The sequence below is a fragment of the Phyllobates terribilis genome, unplaced genomic scaffold, assembly GCF_046119375.1.
Source record: "Phyllobates terribilis strain yellow unplaced genomic scaffold, ASM4611937v1 Scaffold_5__5_contigs__length_657084704, whole genome shotgun sequence".
Lineage (NCBI taxonomy): Eukaryota > Metazoa > Chordata > Amphibia > Anura > Dendrobatidae > Phyllobates > Phyllobates terribilis.
The window spans coordinates 20,780,434-20,803,354 of record NW_027362765.1 but is presented as its reverse complement, the minus strand read 5'-3'; the positions used below and the strand labels follow the sequence as shown (position 1 = coordinate 20,803,354).

General features: G+C 50.2%; 2 pseudogenes; one reads left to right on the top strand and one right to left on the bottom strand.

Annotated features, from left to right (window-relative positions):
* Positions 1 to 22,921, top strand: part of LOC141271381 (uncharacterized) — a 526,239-nt pseudogene that overhangs the window by 165,743 nt on the left and 337,575 nt on the right.
* Positions 1 to 22,921, bottom strand: part of LOC141271382 (uncharacterized) — a 135,262-nt pseudogene that overhangs the window by 25,454 nt on the left and 86,887 nt on the right.

The window sequence follows — 22,921 nt, the reverse complement described above, 5'->3', positions numbered from 1 at the left end:
CATCTAACAAAAATCTTCCAGAAAGGGATAATTTTTGGACAGTTAGAATCAAAAAATTTTCAAAGTTTCCAATGTTCTTCTTTTGGAAGGGATGCCTATCCAGCACAGAATAAAAATTTAGCAAGACATTCAACAGATGCCCCCAAAAATTAAATTTTTCATAGCTAAAATGAGGCAATGCTTTTCATTTGGCATAGATAGCGGTGCAGAACATAGTACGAATTCAAGAGAATCAAACACATATTTATATCAACTAGTGAATAAGTAAAATATTGAGGCCACGACTCACCTGCGCTGTCATCTGAAAGAATCTCCTCTTTACAATGCTCATCACCCCTCACATATGCCTCTGTAGTATTAATATGGGTCAGATCTTCACCCTGAAACAAATATTGTATAAGTCACAGACAGATGGAGAAGTCACATCTATGATCAGCTCTAATCCTGCCATCTCCACCATTCTCATTACACAAGTACGGTATTTTTCAGATTATAAAAGACGCACTCCCCCCCAAATTTGGGGGGAAAATGAGGGTAAGTCTAATAATGAAAACTGTATAATCTGAAGCATTTACTGGCGTTGGTGGAGCGGGGTCCCAACATCGCTGCAGCCAGAAGTTTCTGCCTTCCGGCAGAGGCAGGAACTAAGTGGCCATCATACTGGGTGTGTAGGTACCACTACTGTGTGGGACACAATGAGAGGGCAGTGTGTAAGTATGTGGAGACACGGAAGGAGCACTATTACAGAAGATGGCAGTGGTCCCCTTACTTGCAGTACAGTAGGTGTCCGGCGGTGCGGGGGCTCCGCTAACATTTTGTAAAAGCCGGAGCCCCGCACCTTCCATGCTGTTCCATGCGGCGGTCTCTGGGAAAATGGCCGCTAGAGGCGGCGAATGCGCAATTAAGATCTCGGGAGTCGAGATCTCGGTGTCGAGATCTCAATATGAGCATGCGCCGCCTGCGGTGGCCATTTTCCCAGAGATCGCCACATATGGCAAGAACAGTATGGAAGGTGCAGAGCTCCAGCTTTTCCAAAATGTCGGCGGAGCCACCGCACCACCGGACACCTACCGTACTGCAAGCAAGGGGACCGCAGCAAGGCAGAAACTTCCAACTGCAGCGATCTCCCGACTCCTGCCTCGACCCTGCCATCTGGGACCCTGCTCTACCAACGCCTTGGGCCCCAATGTAAGCTGATTATAACACGCACCGGTTTATAAAAAAACATTTTATTTTCCTATTCTTCTCCCCAAAATTTGGGGTGTGTCTTATAAACCGATGCGTCTTATAATATGCAAAATAAGGTATGTAACATATAATTCTGGTGGATAAAACAAGACTGAGAACAAGACATTCACAGCCGTCTACAGGGGGAGATCTCATGACACCTTCTCTCCATCTACCTGATGAGCCTGAGGAACATTGGAATTTTCTTGTTTACCGTCCTGTGGAAGAAGAGGACAGGGACATCCCTCTGGTGTTGTCCTCTTACTGGATAGAACTGGAGGAAACACATACAGGGACTGAATTCATTCTTTACATACAGATAATTATAGGCCGTGTGTATTTAGTCCTGTCTATTACCTGGTGATGTGAGGGGCTGGGGAACCTCCATCATGATGTCCTTGTACAGATCTCTGTGTCCCTCAATATACTCCCACTCCTCCATGGAGAAATAGACGGTGACATCCTGACACCTTACAGGAACCTGACACATAAAATTATACCATCATTCCCTGATCCTTTCATAGTGTTACTATATAATGTCCCAGAATTCCCAGCAGTGTCACCTCTCCAGTCAGTAGCTCAATCATCTTATAGGCGAGTTCTAGGATCTTCTGGTCATTGATGTCATCATGTATCAGGGGGTGAGGTGGAGGCACCGTGATTGGGCTCAGGGGTCTTCCCCATCCCTCAGACACAGGGTCCTGACAGCGCTCACTAGAGGTCTTCTTCACTACTGTGTAATCCTGGTTATGGAGAGACACGTTAATAAATCTCCCTCCAGACATTTCCAGAGTCCTCACCTCTCCAGTTCTGTCCATCTGTTATTCCCATAGATAAGAATGATGTAATGTGATGTCATCAGAATCTCTCACCTCTCCAGTAAGCTGGAAGATGATCTCTAGGGTGAGGTGTAATATCCTTTCAACCATCTTGTCACTGTTCCTTTCCATCCTTGACGGGTCAGTCAGGAAAATTCTCTGATGTAGAAGATCTCCACTGAGAGGATCAGATATTGTAGAGACCTGAACGGGAAGAAGATGAGCAGATAAATAACATCATATAGAATTAGGTGTAATAATACTGGAGACTTTATATCCAATCATTGGCAGCAGAAATGATGCTGACATGTATGGCGCCCAGGTCCAAAAATTACCCTGAAGCCCATGTACGCCATGTTCACATTAAAAAAAAAAAAAATGTACTCTGGGCCAGTTTGCAAACCAAATGCAGTCATTCAAATTAATGAATTTGAGAGAAAAAAATTTGGGCAGCATATAGATACATGTGTGTGCTACTCATTTTTTACAGACTGCTTGCTGGGAATTGCTTCGGAAATTTCCTAAAGAACCTTTGTGTTTTTATCCCCTTGGCAATATATAAGGCAGCACTACATACAGGGCCTTGAAAAATATTTCATACCCCGTGAAATCGTTACCATTTTTTCACATTACACCCATACACTTAAATGGATTTTATTGGGATTTTATGTGATACCAACACAAAGCAGCAAGTATTGTAAAGTGTAAAGTAAATGCGACATATTATTTTTAATTATTTTAAAAATATAAATCTAAAAATTGTGACATGCATTTGGACTCAGCCCCCTGTAGTCTGATACTCCTAAATAAAATCCCGAGTGCCCTATTGCCTCCAGAAGTTACAAAATTAGTACATTGAGTCCACCTATGTGTAATTTGTCCTTAGTATAACTTAAGTTGTTCAATGAAGGCCTCAGAGATTTGTTTGAGAACTTTAGGGATCAAAAATCATCATGAAAACCAAGGAACACACCGGATAGGTCAGGGATAAAGTTATAGAAGAGTAAAGCAGGGTTAGGTTATAAAAAAAAAAAAGCTCTGAACATCTCACACAACACTCTTCAATCCATCATTCAAATATGGAAGGAGTATGGCACAACTGCAGATCTACCAAGACATAGCCGTCCACCTAAACCGACATCCCAAGCAAGGAAATCACTAATTAGAGAAGCAGCCAAGAAGCCCATGGTCACTCTGGAGGAGCTGCATAGATCCAAAGCTCATGAGGGAGAATCTGTCCACAGGACAACCATTAGGGCTCACTCACACGAGTGTATAACACGGCCGAGTGTTATTTTATAAAACATCGGATAGCACTCAGGCCAATGTCATACTATGGGGCAATGCAGACCTGCGATTTTTTTTCTCATGCCAACTCGACATGAGAAAACAATCACAGCATGTTACGAGTGTATACGACACGTTCATGTTTCACGTGCATGGGTGCATGTGAAACATCGAACTGCGCTCCGATATCATCCGAGTGCAGTCCGATTACCATGAACACAGACAATGGAGAAGATGGAGAAATTAAATTCTCCGTCCTTGTGCTCCGATTCTCTTGAGAGAATCGGGTCACACTAAGGTGACACTCGAATCAAACTCTAAAAGAGCTTGATTCGGGTGACATTAGCATATTCGGCTCAATTCTTTCACATGAGAGAATCGACAGTCGCGTGGACCCCAGCCTTAAGGTGCTTTCACACTGCATTCTGTGTCCCCATTGGGACATACTGTAAGTCCTAAAATTCCCCGCAAAACGGGGTCTGGACGTATGCTCTGAGACAGGGCCATAGATAGTGCTAGTTCGATCTGCCGTCACCATTGCTCTGCTGTGCACTTTTTTCGGGAGTGTACGCCCACAGGAGGTGGACAGTCAGAAACATTCAAGCCCTATCAGAGCATTCGTCCGGAACCCGTTTTGAGACGTATGTGACTCACCCCCTGGGCCAGTGCTGTAGTGCGGCGCGCGTGCGCGCGGGGGATACCCGGAGCCGGATCCAATGGGGGTAGTAGTCTTCGTGTGGCGGTGACCCGGTCCACGCCCAGGGTGGTCAAACTAAGTGGCAGTTATTGGTATGATGGTATTAGTGTCCGACTACGCCACCCGTTGAATGCGGTTATGAAACCGCCGCTGCAGGGTAGACCGCTGAGGCCGGTGGTATAGGTGTGCAGCAATGTTGATATAACCCCCCAACGGGAGAGGTATGGCCTCAGGGCAGCGGATGTGGGTGATGTTGGGAGTGATGGTGTGGATGTCCCAGCACTAACGGTGCGACAAGGAAGCACGGAGACGCGAGGGTACAGTTCAGGGCCTTTACTGATGGTACAAGGCAAATTCCCCCGGGAGTACTGGCTAGTAGTTGGGGCCTGGTTAGTCTGCGAGCAAGCCGGAGTTCCCCTGGCCAGGTGGAGTTGTAGGCCTTCCCGTTAGTCTGTACCCTTCCTGGCTACCCTGCTTTCGGCGGTTACAAGTAGCCCACGTCCCTGGGTATACCGTGTGGTGCTCACCCGTATGGCTGGTGACCTGGGGCCTCCTGTTAGCCTCCGCTCCGGGATGGCGGTGCTGGTCCCTTCGTTGTGACTGAGCCTCCGGGCTTTTATGGCCAGAGGACCTGGAATCCCCTGCCGGATGGATTCTGCTGCTGGGTATATTTTAGTCCCCACAGCCTCGGACTCCTGTGTCCGGTTTTAGTACCTTCTCCCAGGGCGAGCTCTGCACAGCTCCAGCCCCTGGCGCTTCTCCTTGGCTCCTACAGAGCTCCTGATGTCTATCTGTCCCTGTTTCTGCGTGTCCAGACCAGACTCCGTCTCTGTCTGGAACTCCTCTCTCTAACCCTGCCTCAGCCCCAGTTTATGTAGGGGAAGTTCTTCCCCTCCCAGGACTGGGCTGGAGGTGTGGCATGCTTAGGATTCCTGCCCAGGAGACCTCCCACCTGCTCACAGACGTAATACTGCTATTACTGTGGAAACCAGACCCCTGGGGTGCCACATATGCCCCGAAGGGGACACAGAACGCTATGTGAAAGCACCCTACATCGTGTATTCCACAAATCTGGCCACTATAAAAAAGTGGCAACAAGAAATCCATTTCTGAAAGAAAGCCTTAAGAAGCACCATTTGCAGTCTGCAAAAAGCCATGTAGGGGACACTGCTATCATAAGGCATATGACCAAGGCAGAACTTTTTCGGCTAAATGCAAAATGCCATGTGTGGCGAAAAACTAACTCTGCACCTCATCCTGAAAACACCATCCCCTCCTCACACATGTTGGTGGCAGGATCATGCTGTGGAAAAGCTGTTCTTTACCAGGAACAGGGAAGCTGCCACAGCTACAAATTACAAATCCATCCCCAGAGATCTTGATGTTCCTTTATCCTTTGTGTGCAACATACTCAAGACGTTTACAACCCAGGGCACTGTAGCTAATCTCCCTTGGCATAGAGGGTAGAGAAAAATTGATGAAAGGCTGCAACGCAGGATAGCCTGGATGGTGGATATGCAGCCCCAATCAGGTTCCAAAGAAATTCAAGCTGTCCTTCGGGCTCAGGGTGCTCATATAATTCCTTTAGTCCTATAGGCAATTAATAATGCCCAAGCCAGTGTCTTACTCATATACTGTGCCTCAACATACTTTAACCTATCAATGCTGTTATACTGTTCCCACATACAGTGCCGTCTGTGCATTATCTGTACTTTAAGAGTTATCACTGTGTTATGTGTGGTGTTACATAGGACTGCAGGTGTCATGTACTTTATTATCTGTGGGGTTACACAGGACTGGACTGCATGTGGGTTATTCCATTTCAACTGATTCAAATCTGAATTTTTTTTTTACCTGACATCTTCGGATATTTATTTTCTTTGGTGTTTTTTGAGGCTATATTTTACTTTCTCCCATCTCCCTATTGCATCTCTGGAGCTCAGCCACAGTGATCTTGGGGTTCTTCTTTACCTCTCTCACCAAGGCTCTTCTCCCATGATTGCTCAGTTTGACTGGACGGCCAGGTCTAGACAGACTTCTGGTGGTCCCAAATGGCTCTTTCATTTAAGGATTATGGAGGCCACTGTGATCTTAGGAACCTTGCGTAATGCAGAAATTCTTTTGTAGCCTTGGCCATATCTGTGCCCTGCCACAATTCTGTCTCTGAGCTCCATGGGCAGTTCCTTTCAGCTCATGATTCTCATTTGGTCTGACATGCAATGTGAGCTGTGAGGTCTTATATAGACAGGTGTGTGCCTTTCCAAATCAAGTCCTATCAGTTTAATTAAACACAGCTGGATTCCAATGAAAGAGTAGAACATCTCAAGGAGGGTCACAAGGAAATGGACAGCATGTGACTTAAATATGAGTGTCTGAGCAAAGGGTCTGAATACTTATGACCATGTGATATTTCAGTTTTTCTTTTTTAATAAATTTGCAAAAATTTCTACATTTCTGTTTTTTTTTCAGTAAAGATGGGGTGCAGAGTGTACTTTAATGAGAAAAAAAATTAACTTTTTAGAATTTACTAAACGGCTGCAATGAAACAGAGTGAAAAATTTAAAGGGGTCTGAATACTTTCCATACCCACTGTACATGCACACTCACATATACACACATACATACACATAGTAGAAATACCTACCAACCTTTGAAGGTTAGAAAGAGGGATAGATGTTACAGGCAAATTTTGGCCACACCCCAATCCACGCCCATTTACCATTATCTTTCTCCCCTGTCAGGAGGAGTTGTCAGAGGGGCGCTTGCAGTGAGGGAGATTCAGCAGATGCCCGCGTCAGAGGGGCGCAGACCCAAATCCAGGACTGTCTGCTGTATCCGGGAGAGTTGGGACTAGAGATGAGCGGATGGATTCCCGGGTCTCTGGTCCAGGTCAGTGGTACCTGGCGGCTGGACGGGAGGCTGTGAATCTCTAACCATCCAGCGTCCCCGGCGGCTTTTGATCACCCAGGGCAGCGCGACGTCATCTGTGACTCCTCCTCATCTCTAGTTGTAGATTATTTTTTTGTTCCTTCATTCACAGTTGGAGCCGCCAGAACTTTCTCATCTTTATGTTGGGTCACTTTCCGACTTCCGGCTTTTTGGTGCCTGTAAGGTCGTGTTCACATGTTGCAGAAATACTGTGGGTTTTTTTCTGCAGGATCTGCACCAAACTACAGAATAACAATCTTCTCTAAGGCTATGTGTCCACGATGCAGAAATGAAGCAGAAAATTTCTGCATCTCACAGGCAGAAAAAACGCATGCAGATTGTGCATGCGGTTTTCCTGCAGAATACATGCGGATCCACATGCAGATTCACATGCGTTTCCGCATGCAGATTGACAAGCGCTTTCCAGGCGATTAGCATCACTTGGAAAGTGCTTGACAACTAGGTCACACTATATAAATCCATGCAAACAGCATAGATTTATACAGTGTGACCGTAAAACAATGCTTAAAATAAAGCTATACTCACCCCCGATGCTCCGGCGTGGCTGCAGCGCTGCTTCCTGGCTGGTTCCCGGCTGCCGGCATATCGCGAGACACAGCAGTGAAGGGCCTGCGGTCACATGACTGTGACGTCACCGAAGGTCCTTCAGCGCTGCCGGCATGCAGAGAGAAGCCGTCTGACAGGTGAATATAAACTTTTATTATTTTATTCTTTTTTTTCACAGGTACAATGGTACCCAGGTCTGGATCAGAGTCTTCTCTCCTCCAGAACTGGGTACCATCCGCACATAGAGATGCATAGAATCCGCTTGTACAAATGTACAGACGCGCATTCTATGCGTCTCAATGCAAGTCAATGGCGGCAATTCCGCTGCACTTCCGCAAAATTAATGAACATGCTGCGGATTTATGAGCGCTGCGGAAACGCTGTGGAAAAATCCGCAGCATGTGCATTGACATTGCGGAATGCCATTGGGGACCATGGGGTGCGGATTACCATGCGGTTTTATGCGCTTCCGCTGCGGAAATTCCGCAGCATAAACGCATGAAAAACGCATCGTGTGCACGCAGCCTTATTATTGCTGCATTTTTTTTCTGCCCGTCCTTAGACCACAGGGGGCGCAATTCTCATGAAAGAATATCCACTTTGCTTCGACGGTTAAACAGAGCAGAATTTCTGTGCAAAAAAAAACAGCAGAAAAAAACGCGGCATTTACTCTACATATGAACACGGTCTAAATATCCAAGCAAGGTGGATGTAATTCCATGAAATCTCCACTCTCTGTGGTCTGAAGACGCTGCTGTACTCTGCGGTTTTAGTGCATTTTTTCTTTATAGACTTCTAGAAAAAAAAAATGCATGAAGAAAAAAATGCTGCTGCATTTTTAAGCTCAGAATCAAAGCTATTCTGTACTATAAAAAAGCATTAAAAATGTGGATTCACATCCGCATCAAATAAGTGGAAAACACATAAGAAAAGCAGCAAACACGCAATAATGAGAGAAGACTGTTATTGCGTTGTGTGGTGCGTAAACCTGCAGAAAACGTTCAGAAAAAAAGCAGCATTTACACTACGTGTGAACACCGCCTCAGCGTTAGGTTTTCAATACATTTTATATGGGTTTAATAGAGAAAAAATATCAATGACGCCATTTTTTTATGCCATTTACCGATCCCCATAAATAATCTGATCGCTGTGATGTGCGGGTCGTCACAATTACAGGGACACCAGATATGTCCATGTTATGTGCTGATTTATGATGTTCATTATTTTTTAAAAAATCGCATTAAAAATAACAATATTTTAAGTGTTTTTCATTTTTTTTTCTAATTTTATAGGAATAAAAAAAATCTCTTATTCTCCCTCTAGAACACAATACATAGAAATCCACTGCTATGTGTAATGTATCTCTATGTAATGTCTGCAGGCAGAGCTGCTATAACAGTATGGAAAGTTCTCCTCATAACATCACCTGAGCTTGTACCTCAGTGTGTTCAGCTCCTCCCTGGGATACCGAGGCCTGTGGGTTTGAGCCCCCATGGAGGCTTTCACCCAAAAAAATCCAATTTTGTAATTGCTTATAATAAAAATCTTTTATAGGAATAAAAATCTGACTTTTTTTCCACCTCAGAATACAAGTACAAAGATATACACTGCTGTATTCAATGTACTTGTATTCTGTGCATCTGGAGTCACTGTCTGATATAGAGGTCAGGATTACCAAAACCTCCTTCGTCTCCCATTATTTGCTATGACTCCTTGGTAGAGCTGCTGCCTGAGAAGAAAGAGAACGAGTCCTGGGAGACCTAATAGAGACTTCCCTAGGCAGAGCTATGAAGATGGTGGAGAGGTGAGTATGAGCCAGAACAGCTGAGCTGTGATGGGATGTGGGACTGAGCCCTCAAAGCGGGACAGTCCTGCTGAATACGGGACTGAGCTCCCAAAGCGGGACAGTCCTGCTGAATACGGGACTGAGCCCTCAAAACGGGACAGTCCTGCTGAATACGGGACTGAGCCCTCAAAACGGGACAGTCCTGCTGAATACGGGACTGAGCCCTCAAAGCGGGACAGTCCTGCTGAATACGGGACTGAGCCCTCAAAGCGGGACAGTCCTGCTGAATACGGGACTGAGCCCTCAAAGCGGGACAGTCCTGCTGAATACGGGACTGAGCCCTCAAAGCGGGACAGTCCTGCTGAATACGGGACTGAGCCCTCAAAGCGGGACAGTCCTGCTGAATAAGGGACTGAGCCCTCAAAGCGGGACAGTCCTGCTGAATACGGGACTGAGCCCTCAAAGCGGGACAGTCCTGCTGAATACGGGACTGAGCCCTCAAAGCGGGACAGTCCTGCTGAATACGGGACTGAGCCCTCAAAGCGGGACAGTCCTGCTGAATACGGGACTGAGCCCTCAAAGCGGGACAGTCCTGCTGAATACGGGACTGAGCCCTCAAAGCGGGACAGTCCTGCTGAATACGGGACTGAGCCCTCAAAGCGGGACAGTCCTGCTGAATACGGGACTGAGCCCTCAAAGCGGGACAGTCCTGCTGAATACGGGACTGAGCCCTCAAAGCGGGACAGTCCTGCTGAATACGGGACTGAGCCCTCAAAGCGGGACAGTCCTGCTGAATACGGGACTGAGCCCTCAAAGCGGGACAGTCCTGCTGAATACGGGACTGAGCCCTCAAAGCGGGACAGTCCTGCTGAATACGGGACTGAGCCCTCAAAACGGGACAGTCCTGCTGAATAAGGGACTGAGCCCTCAAAGCGGGACAGTCCTGCTGAATATGGGACTGAGCCCTCAAAGCGGGACAGTCCTGCTGAATACGGGACTGAGCCTTCAAAGCGGGACAGTCCTGCTGAATACGGGACTGAGCCCTCAAAGCGGGACAGTCCTGCTGAATACGGGACTGAGCCCTCAAAGCGGGACAGTCCTGCTGAATACGGGACTGAGCCCTCAAAGCGGGACAGTCCTGCTGAATATGGGACTGAGCCCTCAAAGCGGGACAGTCCTGCTGAATACGGGACTGAGCCCTCAAAGCGGGACAGTCCTGCTGAATACGGGACTGAGCCCTCAAAGCGGGACAGTCCTGCTGAATACGGGACTGAGCCCTCAAAGCGGGACAGTCCTGCTGAATACGGGAAGGTTGGGAGCTATGCAGTGGCTGTGGCTGCTAGATCGTATGTAACTGCTCCTTATGTACAACAGCAAGGAATCAATGGTGCCACATAATAATAATAATAATCTCCACATACCTCCACCTGCAGAGCCGCCACCACATATATGGCTGTTCTGTGCGCACAGGACCTGTGATGAGGTCACAGGAGGGGAGGAGTCAGGGGTCACATGATCAGGGGCCTCAGTGGATGCAGGACTCTGCTGTGCTGGTTGTCATGGTGCTGGATGAGCTGAAGTTTATGTGTGGGGTCAGGAGGGGTTTACAGTGTGGATGTAGCAGAGCCGCGTGTGTACGAGGTGTACGGAGCAGAGCCGTGTGTGTACGAGGCGTACGGAGCAGAGCCGTGTGTGTACGAGGTGTACGGAGCAGAGCCGCGTGTGTACGAGGTGTACGGAGCAGAGCCGCGTGTGTACGAGGTGTACGGAGCGGAGCCGCGAGTGTACGAGGTGTACGGAGCAGAGCCGCGTGTGTACGAGGCGTACGGAGCGGAGCCGCGCGTGTACGAGGCGTACGGAGCAGAGCCGCGTGTGTACGAGGTGTACGGAGCAGAGCCGCGTGTGTACGAGGTGTACGGAGCAGAGCCGCGTGTGTACGAGGTGTACGGAGCAGAGCCGCGCGTGTACGAGGCGTACGGAGCAGAGCCGCGTGTGTACGAGGTGTACGGAGCAGAGCCGCGTGTGTACGAGGCGTACGGAGCAGAGCCGTGTGTGTACGAGGTGTACGGAGCAGAGCCGCGTGTGTACGAGGTGTACGGAGCGGAGCCGCGTGTGTACGAGGTGTACGGAGCGGAGCCGCGTGTGTACGAGGTGTACGGAGCAGAGCCGCGTGTGTACGAGGTGTACGGAGCAGAGCCGCGTGTGTACGAGGTGTACGGAGCGGAGCCGCGTGTGTACGAGGTGTACGGAGCGGAGCCGCGTGTACGAGGTGTACGGAGCGGAGCCGCGTGTGTGCGAGGCGTACGGAGCGGAGCCGCGTGTGTACGAGGCGTACGGAGCGGAGCCGCGTGTGTACGAGGCGTACGGAGCGGAGCCGCGTGTGTACGAGGCGTACGGAGCGGAGCCGCGTGTGTACGAGGCGTACGGAGCGGAGCCGCGTGTGTACGAGGCGTACGGAGCGGAGCCGCGTGTGTACGAGGCGTACGGAGCGGAGCCGCGTGTGTACGAGGCGTACGGAGCGGAGCCGCGTGTGTACGAGGCGTACGGAGCGGAGCCGCGTGTGTACGAGGCGTACGGAGCGGAGCCGCGTGTGTGCGAGGCGTACGGAGCGGAGCCGCGTGTGTGCGAGGCGTACGGAGCGGAGCCGCGTGTGTGCGAGGCGTACGGAGCGGAGCCGCGTGTGTACGAGGCGTACGGAGCGGATCCGCGTGTGTACGAGGCGTACGGAGCGGAGCCGCGTGTGTGCGAGGCGTACGGAGCGGAGCCGCGTGTGTGCGAGGCGTACGGAGCGGAGCCGCGTGTGTGCGAGGCGTACGGAGCGGAGCCGCGTGTGTACGAGGCGTACGGAGCGGAGCCGGGGGTGTACGAGGCGTACGGAGCGGAGCCGCGTGTGTACGAGGTGTACGGAGCGGAGCCGTGTGTGTGTACGAGGCGTACGGAGCGGAGCCGCGCGTGTACGAGGCGTACGGAGCAGAGCCGCGTGTGTACGAGGCGTACGGAGCGGAGCCGCGCGTGTACGAGGCGTACGGAGCGGAGCCGCGTGTGTACAGAGCAGAGCCGTGCGTGTACGAGGTGTACGGAGCGGAGCCGTGCGTGTACGAGGTGTACGGAGCGGAGCCGCGTGTGTACGGAGCAGAGCCGTGTGTGTACGAGGTGTACGGAGCGGAGCCGCGCGTGTACGAGGCGTACGGAGCAGAGCCGCGTGTGTACGAGGTGTACGGAGCGGAGCCGCGCGTGTACGAGGCGTACGGAGCGGAGCCGCGTGTGTACGGAGCAGAGCCGTGCGTGTACGAGGTGTACGGAGCGGAGCCGTGCGTGTACGAGGTGTACGGAGCGGAGCCGCGTGTGTACGGAGCAGAGCCGCGTGTGTACGAGGTGTACGGAGCGGAGCCGCGCGTGTACGAGGCGTACGGAGCGGAGCCGCGCGTCTACGAGGCGTACGGAGCGGAGCCGCGCGTGTACGAGGCGTACGGAGCGGAGCCGCGCGTGTACGAGGCGTACGGAGCGGAGCCGCGCGTGTACGAGGCGTACGGAGCGGAGCCGCGCGTGTACGAGGAGTACGGAGCGGAGCTGTGCGTGTACGAGGCGTACGGAGCGGAGCCGCGCGTGTACGAGGCGTACGGAGCAGAGCCCTGTGTGTACGAAGCGGAGTCGCGCGTGTACGAGGTGTACGGAGCGGAGCCGTGAGTGTGTGTACGAAGTGTACGGAGCGGAGCCGCGTGTGTACTAGGTGTACGGAGTGGAGCTGCGTGTAGACGAGGTGTACATAGTGGAGCCGCGTGTGTACGAGGTGTACGGAGTGGAGCCGCGTGTGTGCGAGGTGTACATAGCGGAGCCGCGTGTGTACGAGGTGTACGGAGCGGAGCCGTGTGTGTACGAGGTGTACGGAGCAGAGCCCTTTGTGTACGACGTGTATGGATCAGAGCCATGTGTCTGTGAGGAATAAAGGAATATATAATGAACAGAAGGGTGGGAATTACTTGTGCTGTCGTAGAGGGCTCCTAGAAAGGGAATTACCAGTAGGCCTTATTCTATTTTCTCCCCTCACCCTCCATAACAGCACAACAGGCGGAATACCAAAGAAAAATTCTCAGGGAGGGACGATTGCCTAAAGGACTTTCCTCCCAAAGGCTAAATGCTTATGATACATTAAATCTAATCTATAATGCTTAGAGAAGGTATAGACTGAGGACCAGGTGGTGGCTCTGCAGATCCCCTCGATGGATGCGTTGGCCCCTTCGGCCCAGGAAACCGACATGGCTCTTGTGGAGTGAGCTCTCAACGTCTCTGTTGGTAATAGACTCTGACTTCTATATGTTTCACAAATTGCTTTCTTAATCCAGTTGGCTATGGTACTTGTCGAAGTCTTTGTTCCCTTGTTTATTGGATAAAGAGATTCTGGTCTTTCCTCCAGGACTGTGTCTGTTGGAGATAAAACCGCATGTATAACAAATTAAATTCCTTTTCTCTGTTGTTTGTTGGATCCTGTCAGAAAGATGGAATAATTATTTCCTGAAACATGGGTCTAGACGGAACACAATTCTATCTTCTTGGATCCTTAGATATGGTACTCTGATTGTTATGGCTACAAGGAAAGCTGTGTTCCAGGACAATTTATTTAAATCCATGGAGGCTATTGGCTCAAAAGAAGGTACAGTTAGAACCTTGAGGACAATATTTAGGTCCCATGGTGGGATTATATTGGTTTTTCTTGGGTGTACCCAGGAACCTGTGGTCATGAATCTTCTTATCCACCAATGATTTTCTAAATCCTGTTCAAAAAAGAACTTAAAGCGCACCTGTCAGCAGGATTGTGCTTAGTGAACTACATACACTGTCAGGTTGGCGACAATACACTGAGTAAAATGATACCTTTGTTGATGAAATCCGTGCTGTGGTTCTTTTGTAATCTTTATTTTCAGTTCTGCCATAATGAGATGCTCGTGCTTCGGGGCGTGTCTTTAGGGAGGGGCTGTAACTGGTGCTCTCATTATGTATGACCATCTCTGGCCTCTGACAGGTCACTGTGCTTTCAGTGACCTGCCTACTATTTTAAATATTGCCTTTGTAATTTCTCTGCCAATGTGAAATTTCGATGTCCCAAAATATCCGCCGGCGCAGTAGCATTTTTCGGTTGCCGAGAGATGCTACTGCGCACATGTGGGCGCCATTTTGCTTTTGGAAAAATTATTTGGGTGCAGCAATATGGCGCCACACATGCGCAGTAGCATCTCTCGGCAATCGAGAAATGCTACTGCGCAAGCGCGGGGGCCATATTGCTGCAGGCAAATTTCTTTTTCCTCCAGCCGGCCGGTGACCATTTTGGGACATGTAAATTTCCCATTGGCAGAGAAATTACAAAGGCAGTATTTAAAATAGTAGGCAGGTCACTGAAAACAGTGACCTGTCAGAGGCCAGAGATAGGCATACATAATGAGAGCATGTGTGTACGAGGTGTACAGAGCGGAGCCGCATGTGTGCGAGATGTACTAAGCGGAGCCGCGTGTGTACGAGGTGAGCGGAGCCGCGCGTGTACGAGGTGTACGGAGCAGAGCCGCGTGTGTACGAGGTGTACGGAGCAGAGCCGCGTGTGTGTACGAGGTGTACGGAGCGGAGCCGCGTGTGTACGAGGTGTACGGAGCGGAGCCGCGTGTGTACGAGGTGTACGGAGCGGAGCCACGTGTGTACGATGTGTACGGAGCGGAGCCGCATGTGTGCGAGGTGTAGGGAGCGGAGCCATGTGTGTACGAGGTGAGCGGAGCCGCATGTGTGTACGAGGTGTACGGAGCGGAGCCGCGTGTGTACGAGGTGTACGGAGCGGAGCCGCGTGTGTACGAGGTGTACGGAGCGGAGCCGCGTGTGTACGAGGTGTACGGAGCGGAGCCGCATGTGCACGAGGTGTACGGAGCGGAGCCGCGTGTGCACGAGGTGTACGGAGCGGAGGCGCGTGTGTACGAGGTGTACTTAGCGGAGCCGCGTGTGTACGAGGTGTACAGAGCGGAGCCGTGTGTACGAGGTGTATGGAGCGGAGCCGTGTGTGTACGAGGTGTACGGAGCGGAGCCGCGCGTGTACGAAGCCGCGCGTGTACGAGGTGTACGGAGCGGAGCCGCTTGTCTACGAGGTGTATGGAGCAGAGCCGCGTGTGTACGAGGTATGCGGAGCGGAGCCGTGTGTGTACGAGGTGTGCGGAGCAGAGCCGCGTGTGTGTACGAGGCGTACGGAGCCACGTGTGTACGAGGCGTACGGAGCGGAGCCGCGTGTGTACGAGGCGTGCAGAGCCGCGTGTGTACGAGGTGTGCAGAGCCGCGTGTGTACGAGGCGTACGGAGCGGAGCCACGTGTGTGTACGAGGCGTACGGAGCGGAGCCACGTGTGTGTACGAGGCGTACGGAGCGGAGCCGCGTGTGTGTACGAGGTGTACGGAGCGGAGCCGCGTGTGTACGAGGTGTGTAGAGCTGCGTGTGTACGAGGCGTATGGAGCGGAGCCGCGTGTGTACGAGGCGTATGGAGCGGAGCCGCATGTGTATGGAGCAGAGCCGCGTGTGTACGAGGCGTACGGAGCGGAGCCGCATGTGTACGAGGCATACAGAGCGGAGCCGTAGGTGTACGGAGTTCCAAGTTTAAGAACAAGTGCTGTTCGAAACACGTCTGGTAATCAGCACTTTATCCCATGTTTCCCTAATTCCAGACATGGATTTTTGATTGTTCACACTATCAAGATGGATTTTATAATATATATCAAATAAAAAAATTTGAATTTTAAATTTTGGACGTTTGGCGAGCTGGATCTATTTCTCCTATACCTCTGTATCCTAGCGCTGGCAAAGTGCTTGATTGCTAGCTCCTAGACGGATTGAAGTCGCTGGAGGGTGAGCCGGTTAAACTCCCTTTTTTCTGTATAATACAGATATTTGTAGACATAGCTCCAGATAATTGGGGCCAGGGCTAATTTTTTGGGGATCTGAATGCTGATTATTTGCTTAAAAAGCAATCCAGAGTACACAATTTCACTGATCCATTTGCTTGTTCGCACTGCAGAATACAGCCATATCTTTTCCAGCTATTCACACGTGGTTGCTGTCCAAAATAGGAAACTCCAGGGCCGCTATTTAATACCGTGGTTGTCCAAATCAAAAGGAGAGCCCCACAAATGAGAGAGCTCAAATGATAAGTTTTTTTTTTACAAAACAATATTACTTTATTTAAACATTTATTACATAATTAAAATATCATAGTGCTACACAGGGAGGACACTGCTAGCTCCAATGTTCTTTTAATCACAGTCGGACATGATTAGGGTACATGCAAAGAGTAGAGGGTACATGATTAGGATACATTTAAAGTGTATGCTTTTTTTTGTAAATAATTATCTCAGTCCACTGCTTCTCAATCCAATTTAATTTTGTCAAATATTTCGAGTTTAATATGACATTTTGGAAATCCTTAAGAGTATGATGCTATTTACCGTGGTTGTCCGTCAGATGTATCACATATAACTGCGCTACAAATCCAGCCATTTCTGTCCTCCATGTACAGTTTATAGCAGTGTGTCAGAGAAACTATTCACACAAGGTCACTGCCAAGAATGGTAAACTACAGGGCTGCTTGGGTGTCCCTCAGACGTATCACATATAACTGCACTACAAATCCAGCCATTTGTAGCAACCGTGAAAAATATTGTCTTCCGTTTAAAATGGTCAAGTTATGTGGCAAGGGATGGGGAAGTGGACGTGATGCTGATGGTGCATGCAAAGGCAGAGGCCGTGGGCAAGCTGAAATTGTGCCACAACAAACACCCACATCTTGTGGCTCGAACTTCCTGTTCCAATTACTAAGGGACCGCAGTACACCACTATTGAACCCAGAGCAGTGTCAATACCCCACGATTCCCAGAAAGACCCGTACCTGTTTCTTGGAGACCGGTTGCTGGCAATTCTGGATTGCTTCCACCTTGTTCATCTGCGCTTTTATTTTGCCCCTTCCAACCACGTAGCCTAAGTATTTCACCTCTTCCTTTCCTATGGTGCATTTTCTTGGGTTTATGGTAAACCAGGCATTTCTCAGTGCAGCCAATACTTCCTGGACCTTCTGCAGGTGGATACCCCAATCTGGGCTCAAAATCACGATGTCGTCCGGGTAAGCAGCAGCGTATTTCTTATGATAGCCCAGAATCCGGTCCATGGCCCTCTGGAAGGTAGCTGGGGCTCCCTGTAGTCCGAAAGGCATCCTGGTGTATTGAAAACACCCGTTGGGTGTAGAGAATGCCATTTTCTCCTTGGCACCTAGGGCCAGGCAAATTTGCCAGTACCCTTTTGTTTAGGTCCAGGCAGGTAGTGATGTACCGGTGACAGTATCTCTGCCACTGTGACATCCTCGACCCTGGCTTCAGGATTGGCCCCTAGACACGCAGCTTCCACCGGTTCCGTGTCCCGCTACGGTTTAAGTAAGTTGATGTGGTAGATCTGGTGCGGCATCCTTCTACCTGCTGATGGACTTTGTAATTAACTTCCCTCAGCTTCTCAACCACTTTGTACGGTCCTTGCCATTTAGCCAGGAGCTTACTCTCGCCTGTGGGCACTAACACTAACACAGATCTCCCGGGCTGAATTGTCTCAGCCTTGCAGCCCGATTGTAGACCCTCACCTGGGCTTCTTGTGCCTGTAGAAGGCTCTCCTTCATGATTGGCATAACCTTTCAATCCGCTCCTGCATTTGGGCCACATGCTCAATGACAATCCGGTCGTGTGTAACCTCTGTTTTCCAGGTCTCCTTGTCACGGGTGTGTCACCACGAAGATCGTCACGATTACACAGCCTGACTTCTCGCAGCTGAGTTTTTGGTGCTTTGTGTTTTTCGGCAGTGAGGGAGTTAATTCTCTCTCTCTCTGTGCTAGACGAGGTCCAGCCTCGCCCAGCTGCAATCAATGCTGCTGTAGTGAGACTCCTTCAAATGCCTGCCGGTCTGTTAGGGAAGTGTCGGTGAAAGCATTTCATGCAGACTAACAGAGCGGATCGTGGTATTTGGAGTTTCAGAGATAAGTGTATTTGGAGTGTTTTTTCCCTTCCTCGCTTTATCATTTATCTCCTTTCCCGTTGGTGTTCCCTCTGTTGTAGTTGTGTAGTTTTTGTATGCAAGGTGGTTTTGGTTTTTCCCTTGTACTGTCTCGTTCGTCTAAGTACTGTGTGTGGGCATATTATTACTTGTCCCCTTTTGTTGTGATCGGGGTCCTTCTCAGGACTAGATTACTTAGGTGCAGGGATCCTCAGGAGGTAGGGGTTTCGCTGGCGGCCTGGACCTCTGTACCTTTAACAGTACCTTCAGGTTGAGGGATTAGTCAGGGCCCCAGCTTAGGGTCAGCTTAGGCCCCCTACCTCCAGTACACAGAGACAGCGTGACATTTTCACCGACCACTTAGTTTTTCTCCAGCTACCATGGATCCAGTAGACGGTCTAGCTCGGCAGTTGCAGAGTTTGTCCATGGAGCTGGCGGACGTTAGGTCCAAGGTTTTGTATCCTCAGGAGCAAGCCGGACCAGAACCTAAAGTAGCTCTCCCTGACAGGTTCACTGGGGGGCGGGACAAGTTTTTTGTTTTCCGGGAGGCATGCAAGTTGTACTTTCGGCTGCGGCCTCGGTCATCGGGGAGTGAAGAACAAAGGGTGGGAATTGTCATCTCGCTCCTACAAGGGGACCCACAATCTTGGGCGTTCTCTCTTCCCCTGGGCTCCCCGGCTCTCCAGTCAGTGGATAGGTTTTTCGCTGCTCTGGGACTCGTATATGATGACCCAGATCGGATCTCCCTTGCTGAATCTAAGTTACGTAGGATCCAGCAGGGAGATCGTCCGGCGGAGGAATTCTGTTCGGAGTTCCGTAGGTGGGCCACGGACACCCAGTGGAATGACCCGGCTCTTAGGAGCCAGTTTTGTCAAGGTTTATCCGACAAATTACAGGATGTGTTGGCACAGTATGACTCTCCCGCGTCACTGGAAGCCGCTATGGCCCTTGCTATTCGCGTTGACAGACGGCTTCGGGAGAGGTGCGGGATAACTCTACCCCCTGTGATGACTCCACCTCCTACAAGGTCCCCTCATATGGTGGTTCCCCTGGTCAGTCCAGAGGACCCTATGCAATTAGGAGGGACATCATTTCGGGGGAGGGGACCGGTGGTGCGCCATAAGACAGTAAGGTGTTTTTTCTGCGGGAGAAAGGGACATTTTATTGGGGGGTGTCCATCCCGTCCCTTGCAGAGTGAAGAGTCGTCGGAAAACTGTTGATCCCAGGTTGTGTGGTGGACGGCAATCTGGGAGTAGGTATTTCGTCCCTAGGTTCGTCTCAGTTTCTCGTACCGGCGGAGGTGGTGGTGGGTACGAGAACTGAGAGGATATCTGTTCTTCTGGATAGTGGGGCCGGGGCTAATCTGGTTGATGCTCGGTTTGCCCGGGTTCAAGGTATGCGATTGAGTGAGTTGGCTAAACCCATCCCCATATTCTCGATCGATGCCAGGCCTCTCGGTCAGGGAAGTTTTTTGCAAGCTGTGCATGACGTAAAACTTCAAGTGGGGGCGATACATAAAGAACTGTTGTCTTGCTACGTGTTGGAGGGTCTTCCCACTCCTATAGTGTTGGGCCTTCCTTGGTTAACTAAGCATAACCCGGTTATTAATTGGCAAACCAGAGAGATAAGCCAATGGAGTAAATTCTGTAATAAAAACTGCATGAACACGGTCATCGGTGCGGTTACTCCTTGGGTCTTACCTCCATTTCTGGCGGACTTTGAGGATGTATTCTCAGAGAAAGGGTGCCAGGAACTACCTCCTCATCGCGAGTATGACTGTTCTGTAAAACTGCTCCCTGAGGCCAAGTTACCTAAAGCTAGGTTGTATAACCTTTCTGGTCCTGAGAGGCAGGCCATGAAGGATTATATTTCAGAAAGTCTGGCTAAGGGGCATATTAGACCTTCATCTTCACCGGTGGCTGCGGGGTTCTTCTTTGTTAAGAAGAAAGATGGAGGCCTACGCCCTTGCCTGGATTTCCGTGAACTTAATCGGATTACGGTCCGAGATCCGTATCCGCTCCCTCTTATTCCCGATCTCTTTAATCAGATCGTGGGCGCCAAATGGTTCTCTAAGTTGGATCTCAGGGGGGCGTACAATCTGATTAGGATGAAGGAGGGGGATGAGTGGAAGACGGCGTTTAACACTCCGGAGGGGCATTATGAGAACCTTGTCATGCCATTCGGTCTGACTAATGCCCCGGCGGTGTTCCAACACTTTGTTAATGACATTTTTCGCCGCCTGGTGGGACAGTTTGTTGTCATATATCTGGATGATATCTTAATTTACTCGCCGGATCTGGTGTCTCATCAGGAGCACGTTAGGCAGGTGTTACAGATCTTGCGGGATAATAAACTGTATGCCAAATGGGAAAAGTGTGTGTTCGCCGTACAGGAACTCCAGTTTTTAGGCTTCCTGGTTTCAGCGTCCGGTTTTCGTATGGACCCTGGGAAAGTGCGGGCAGTTCTTGAGTGGGATCGGCCTGAGAATCTTAAGGCACTACAACGTTTCCTGGGGTTTGCTAATTATTACCGGAAGTTCATTCGTAATTTCTCATCCATGGTTAAGCCTCTCACAGACATGACTAAAAAGGGGACGGATTTTTCTAGGTGGTCTGACAAGGCTTGTCAAGCATTCTCCTCCTTGAAAAAATGTTTTGCCTCGGCACCCATACTCATTCAACCTGATGCGTCACAGCCATTCATTGTAGAGGTAGACGCTTCCGAGGTAGGGGTGGGAGCAGTATTGTCACAAGGTTCGTCCCCTGGTAAGTGGCATCCGTGCGCCTTTTTCTCTAAAAAATTGTCGTCCGCTGAGAGGAATTACGATGTCGGCAATAGGGAACTCTTGGCCATTAAGTTAGCTTTTGAGGAGTGGTGCCATTTTTTGGAGGGGGCAGTCCATCCGGTCACCGTCATCACCGATCACAAGAACCTGCTATATCTGGAGTCCGCGAAACGTCTGAATCCCAGACAAGCTAGGTGGTCATTGTTTTTTACCAGGTTTAATTTTGTCGTTACATATCGTCCTGGGTCAAAAAATGTAAAGGCGGATGCCTTATCTCGTAGTTTCCCTGGGGCCGGGAATACGGACGACCCGATTCCTATCCTTCAGGAGGGGGTGGTGGTTTCGGCAGTATGCTCTGAGCTGGAGGAGGAGGTATTGGAGGCTCAGGGGGACGCCCCTGTTGGACCTCCGGGGAGACTGTTTGTTCCAGATCAGTTGCGACAAAAGGTGATCGAGGCACACCATAACTCAGTTTTTGCAGGACACCCGGGGAGTAGAGCAACTGTGGATCTCCTCTCGCGTCGGTTTTGGTGGCCTAACTTACATAAGGAGGTGGTAACTTTTGTCGCGTCCTGTGGGGTTTGTGCGCGCTCTAAGACCTCACATACCCGTCCGTCTGGGGCCCTCTTACCTTTGAAGATCCCGGAGCGTCCTTGGACTCATCTGTCTATGGACTTTATTACGGACCTCCCTCCGTCTTCGGGTAAAACGGTCATACTCGTTGTAGTGGACAGGTTCAGCAAGATGGCACATTTTATCGCTCTTCCGGCTCTCCCTAATGCTAAAACTCTTGCGCAGGTGTTCATTGGGGAGATTGTGAGGCTTCACGGGGTACCCTCCGAGGTGGTGTCTGATCGGGGGTCTCAGTTTGTGTCCAAGTTCTGGAAGGCGTTTTGTGCACGGCGGGGGATGCATTTGTCGTTCTCATCGGCTTTTCATCCTCAGACCAATGGTCAGACGGAACGTATGAACCAGAGTTTGGAGACATATCTCCGGTGTTTTGTGTCAGAGAACCAGGAGGACTGGGCTTCTTTCTTACCTCTGGCAGAGTTTGCTCTTAATAATAGGCGGAGCGAGTCCACTGGTAAGTCCCCGTTTTTTGGGGCATATGGTTTTCACCCCCAGTTTTGTATTTTCAGTAGGGGGGGCTCTTCGGGGGTTCCTGAGGAAGAACGATTTTCCTCATCACTCGCTTCAGTATGGAGAGGGGTGCTGAAGAATCTGAATACTATGGGGAACCGATACAAACGTATGGCTGATAGGAGGAGAGTGTCTGGTCCGGACCTGAGTGTGAACGATCGGGTATGGTTGTCTACCAGGAATATAAAACTTAAGGTTCCCTCCTGGAAACTGGGTCCCAGGTTCATCGGGCCGTACAGAATCAGTTCTATAATTAATCCGGTGGCATTCCGTCTTGACCTCCCCCCTACGTTTAAAATTCACAACGTGTTCCACAGATCGTTGCTTAAGAGGTATGTGGCGCCGGTGGTACCGTCACCTTTACCTCCCCCTCCAGTGGTGGTCAATGGTAACTTGGAGTTCCAGGTATCGAGGGTCATCGATTCACGCTTTAATCGCCGGTCCCTTCAGTACCTGGTTCATTGGAAAGGGTATGGTCCTGAGGAGAGGATGTGGGTTCCTGCGTCGGATATTAACGCAGACCGATTAGTTCGGGCCTTCCACACGACTCACCCGGATAAACCTGGCCCTGAGGGTCCGGAGGCCCCTCGTAGAAGGGGGGGTACTGTCACGGGTGTGTCACCACGAAGATCGTCA